The following is a 5,718-nucleotide window of genomic DNA, read 5'->3' as shown; positions in this document are numbered from 1 at the left end:
CCCCCCCCCCTCCCCCGCTGCGATGCCCAACCATGCCGGCTTTCACCCACCCGCGTGCCACCTCTTGTGCGCGCCGCGCCGTCATAGTCCCACCGTCGCGTCGTCGTCGGCTGGGTTGATTGTGAGGATGGTTGGCGTTCGCGCGATGGCATTTCCATTACTACCGCCGGTATTGTCATCGATGACTTTTGTGTCATGCTGGCCGTTCGTCGCCACGCGCCGCTATTCTTGTGCTACAGGGCTATTAAGGTTGTTAGGTGGGTAAAAGCGCATATGTAGGGTTGCTACAAACTACCGTTATTGCCTGTCTCGAGCTTGCCAATGCTGTCCGCGATATTTAACGCCGGTGCTAGAAACGGTATTGACGTTGAAATAAAATTTATTGGCTTGGCTCGAAAATACCTCGGACGTTGCAATCTTTGGTGAATGTTATGCCTTTCAGTGGCTTGTCATGTTAGCAAATTTAGTACTTTTTGCACTTGATATACATCTATTGGTGACTTTATATATATATACTCGTATATATACTTATATATTATATCAATAATTTTTAAATTTTTGCAAAATCTAGAGTGAAACATTCCATTCATTATTATACACATTCCAATATAGTCCCATTAGTGCGATTGCAAAATATGATGGCAGTAATTTTTGTGAAATGTTATAAATTACAATCTAGTAACATTTGTATCTATAAAAAAATTATACATATAAATTACAAACTTTTTAAATAAATATTTATTACAGTAAAAGAGATAGCGTAAAACATTTGTATCAATAATTAAATGTTATCGACAGTTATTTCTGTTATCGGAACTATTTTTTTAATTCATTATTACTCTACCTCTTTTAGTTTAAACTCAAAACTTTATTATGAATATTAATATAGTATAATTCGATTAATTAGTAAAGTCGATGATTTTTTCAACCTCTTTAAATCTTTTATTTCTTAAGAATAAATTAATAATATTGTTACTTACATTAAAGATTATGCACGAAAAAAATAATTTTGCTGGAACATCTAAAAATTTAGCTAGATATATGTATATGTGAAAATAATTTTATTGAACTATTAAAATAATTTTAAAGAAAGTATAATAGAATTCGCAAATTGTACAAATAATGAATAAAAAAACGATAATTATGATATATAATATATGAGTCAGGCATCAATAGTTACTATTTTTAGCAAATTGATTAGAAATGATGATTACATCATCAGAAATGATGGTTACATCAGCAGAATGTATTCAATGACGCAATTTGTAATCTCGTTTGACTTCTTCACCGAAAATGATATGAAAAATAAGTTGAAACATACGATTAACTATATTTAAGTCTTTTAACTAATTTGTGTTAATTTATTATTGCACATCAAGTACCGCACTCGTACTTGACTCGTATTAGCCATTTTCTGATTTATTATTTATTAAAATAATTACATTGAGCTGCTAGAATATCAAATTTTTTGCAGCGTTCTTTACTATACTTGATTTCCCCATACAGTTATTTTGATGATTCAATAAAATTATTTTTAGATCTGCATCAAAACTACATTTTTAAATATTCAATAAAATTATTTTTAGATCTGCGTCAAACTAAATTTTTTAATATTTCATAAAAATCTTTTCAATGCAAATATCTTAATATCGAAATTTTCGACGGAATTATTACGGTTATATTTCTATCCTGTCCTTAAATATCCTGTCATTGACTTTAGAAACGTTATTAATTCTGAATTTTATACGTATTGTGACTTTTTTACATAAAAAAATTATAATTAGAATTAAATCTTAATTTATAACATGATAAGGTAATAATAATACTTAGTTCTGTAATTTATGATAGATTATTATTGTATCTCCAGTTATTATATCTCCAGAGACTGGAGACTAATACATATTATTATTGAGATAATTGCTAGAATCATTAAGAATGAGAAAGAGAGAATCTCGCTTGTCATTTTTTTTCTATCTTGCTCAATACATACTGTTGTTGCGCCAAATTGATGGCTCACAGAAAGAAGAATAAGACACTCGAAAACTGTTCGGTGAATACGCAGTCCGCTGACTCTCATTACAAATTATAACCTCGATCTCACTTTGTTCGCGTATCGCGGCGCACGGCACAATGAGCGCGAACGGGGGGAAACAAAGACTAGAGCTAAAGGCCGAACACGTGAGCGGAAACGCTCCCGCGATGCGTCTTGCACGCGGGTTACGCGTGTCTCTTGGACGCGAACCGCGCATTCCACACATACATCAGTAGACAAAATATCGTTGTAACAAGATACTTTCTGCTACTATAACAATTGCGATGAATATTTTATTTTTTGAATAACGAAGCAGATTGTCTTTTTTCTTATGTCGTATTCGCAATTTATATTGTTAGAAAACCACGGGCTCTCGTAAAGCCAGCGACTTAAAAGTTTTTTCCCAGTAATTTTCTGAATACCAAATTCTTTCTCATCGATTATCCTCGTTTTATTCAACTTTATTTTCTTGTTGTTTTTACTGGATTTTCCTACAGTTAGACATTTGAAGATGTCTTTGTGTAAAGAACGGTATTTTCGCTCGAATACTTCGAGGAAAGTAGCGTGTTAAAGAAGCATGTCTCTCCCTCAGTATCGTATCGATCATCGATGTCTTAGGGGGTCTCGATTCAGCCGCCCTCGATTCGCCTTCACGGTGCAGTGCACAAGCCGTAAACTCGAGATGTGGGTGAAGGCGTTCGAGCGAGGGCACAGAGCAATTTTCACCGTATCTTGCAATTTTCATGCAGTTGCAAATGGTTGTGTATGGCCCGCCCAGAAAGCGGAGCACGCTTCACAGGTGTTTGCAACTTGGGCGTGCCGCATGATGATGACCTCGTTAAAATGCCTTTTAATCTCGTATCAAGATCTTTAGCGACTAGCTCTCAAACGAAACAGTTTTCTAGCGTATTTTCTTCTTCGTAATAGATGCAACGATGTAAATCGTGAATTTTTTGACCATAAAGAAAAAAAAAAAAAGAAACGAAACTCAAAGCGACGCGAGAACCAAGAGATCCTTTTATAGAAAATCTAATTATTTAGTAAGCCGTTAAAGTACATCTTAATGACTACAAAGGAGTTTTTAATTTATTTAATTCCTTATATGATTTGTGCGTTTTTTTTTTAAATTTCTTTGATCATACTGAAAAAATATATATGTAAAACTTATCATTTTAAAATAACCACCGCGATCCGACGCACAACCATGATATTCCGTTGACTTTACTAAGAAATCTGATATCTGTATCCTATTTGCATGTAATAACAATTAAGCGCATTAGTGTGGTCGTTGCAAGTGCTAAAGCGAAACTTCGCGGGAGGTAGGTTGCCGTCAGAGTGGTCGTCGTGGCGTTGGCTGGCAGTCTTTGTGGCAGTAACTATTTCTAGTTTGCGCCGACATTCCACTTACTGCTTCAATCTGTGAACAAGGATCAGAAGGCGGAGGGCACGTTAATGCCAGAGACTAAAAGGGATACGGATCGTACATTGTACACCTTCCACGACTGCACTATCGACAAACGCTGGACAGTGCGATATATCGTGCTGTTTTGGCATCGCAACCTGTGCCGTTATCGTTCTTTTGTCTGTAATTTACGATTATCTTGATTCTCTGATTGTTCTTATTTGCATTCTTAATTGATTGTTTGATGTAGATTTTGACTGCATGATTTCGAACAGTTAGAGATGTGCGAACTATTTGAATACGAATCGAATCAAGATTCAATTTGCTTTGAATTTGAATCGCTATGATTCGAACACGAATTATTCGAAAATTTTGAATCTAAGAAGTCTGAAGAAATCATATATATATATATATGTATATAATCAAATGTTTTGCTAAGAAATATAACAAATGTAGCCATATTAAGTCTGTTTTTATAGCAATTGCAATAAATTAGTAAATTATATATTTAAAGTGAATTTTTTATAGATATTTGAGTTTGCTCATGCGGCAGGAAGCAACGAGGTAACCAATCATTTTTTTTTTAGAAAAGCGATAAATTGATTGGCGGTAAATTGATTGCATTCCTACGTGCCATGCAATGCCACAGAGTAAAGCGTTTCCTGTATGCAAAAGCCGTGAGTTTATTTGATATTACAAATAAATTATTAATTTTTATTTTATATTTTCAGTTTTAACTGTTACATAAAATTTAGTTTGCTAATAAGCTCAAGAAATCTTATATTTTGAAAGAAAAACATATGGAATACTTGAAATCCACTAAAGTTTTTTTTTAGAAATTTTAATTAACTATATAAAAAATTGCAATACTTGAACTTAATATAAATATATTACGATAATTAGCATTAAAATGGATAGAACAAAACTGTGAAATATAAGATGATAAAATATAAAATTATTCCAAATTATTATGCTATTTAAAAATTAGGAAATATCTCAGGGTCACTAGGACTCATGTCTTCTAGTCACGGGTTAAAGTTGAAAGTAATATCTATAATTTTTCCTACAAAGCACATGCAAATATGCCATCATTACTCTAAGTAATTAATTAATATTCTCACCGATATTGCATGCAGCAAATTGAAACTAATCACTGAATCACGTACTCGCGGATTGATCGAAATCCCGGAGAATTATGTAGGTAGTGAATGGCTTGTAATCTCCCAAGATTATGCCGATATCCCTATCGAGAAACTATGACAGCGGCGGCTCACATGAAGCGCAGACTCATTTAAGATTCGATTTTGATGAACCGATGATTTGCTCCGAACATAATAAGCTTAACATTGTTATGCAAATGTTACGGTACACGAGTTTGCAAACAATTAAGTATTTTCGCGCGGCGTACGAAACGCCTATATACCTGCCAATTATCTGCGATGTAATAAGTTCTACGTAGTTCCGACGTGTTGTCGACGGTTCTGACAAATAAGAAGTTTCGGAGGTAACGCGAAGTACAGATCGATATTAACAATAAGTATATTTGATAAAGATATTACGTGTATATCGCTATGTCTTGAAAGAAATTAGAGCAAGCTACACAGGACGTCTTTAAAGAAAAATGTTCAATTAATTCCATCCAGTATATCTTTATTTTCTATGAATCTTATACTTACTTTATACTTATAATAAAGGTACGTATTGGTAATATAATATTAAATATAAATTTAATTTTAAGTTTTATTGTCAAACGAGTTTCTATGTATTTCTGTAATCTACATTAATTATCGTAACTATGTATGTAATTAATATTGTAATTAATATATGTATGTTACGGGAGAAAGATGATCTGTTACAAGAGTGAATTACACTGAAGCCTCGTAATAGCGCGCGGTTCAGGATAGTCTGAACACGAGAGGTTGCCCCTACTTCATTCCAAAATATTATAATTGAATTGAAATTCAAGATTTTAGTGGCTACCGCTACTCTCCACTCATGCTATGTTATTCATAGCGCGGAAGGGATTTTTCGTGCTATTCCGGGGTTCGCTATTACGAAATTCCAGTGTATGAACAACAAGAAGTGAGTTATACCAACAAAGAGTGAGTTTTACTATTAAGCTTCATATTTCATGATTACTTGAACCATATGCGTACTTCCATTGCATATTTTACAGGAAGAAAGAGTTTTTGGCCAAAGTGAATTACTTGTGTCGCTCAATATTTACTCGAAGAAAATTTTTTATATGATAGCGAAGAATGTAATGCGTAGCAGTTGCTATCCC

General features: G+C 33.8%; 1 protein-coding gene across 1 annotated transcript in view; it reads right to left on the bottom strand.

The window, feature by feature from the left end:
- LOC108748142 (kin of IRRE-like protein 3) overlaps positions 1-2,067 on the bottom strand; it is a 73,474-nt gene extending 71,407 nt beyond the window's left edge. Inside the window, exon 1 of the mRNA XM_018486172.1 lies at positions 1,991-2,067. The gene's annotated coding sequence lies outside the window, so the exon portion shown is untranslated. The remainder of the gene's footprint in view (positions 1-1,990) is intronic.
- Between the last annotated feature and the right edge of the window lie 3,651 nt (positions 2,068-5,718).

Source organism: Trachymyrmex septentrionalis, unplaced genomic scaffold (assembly GCF_001594115.1).
Source record: "Trachymyrmex septentrionalis isolate Tsep2-gDNA-1 unplaced genomic scaffold, Tsep1.0 scaffold211, whole genome shotgun sequence".
NCBI classification, from domain to species: Eukaryota; Metazoa; Arthropoda; class Insecta; order Hymenoptera; family Formicidae; genus Trachymyrmex; species Trachymyrmex septentrionalis.
Note: the sequence above shows the minus strand (reverse complement) of the source record. Positions and strands in the feature narration are given on the sequence as shown.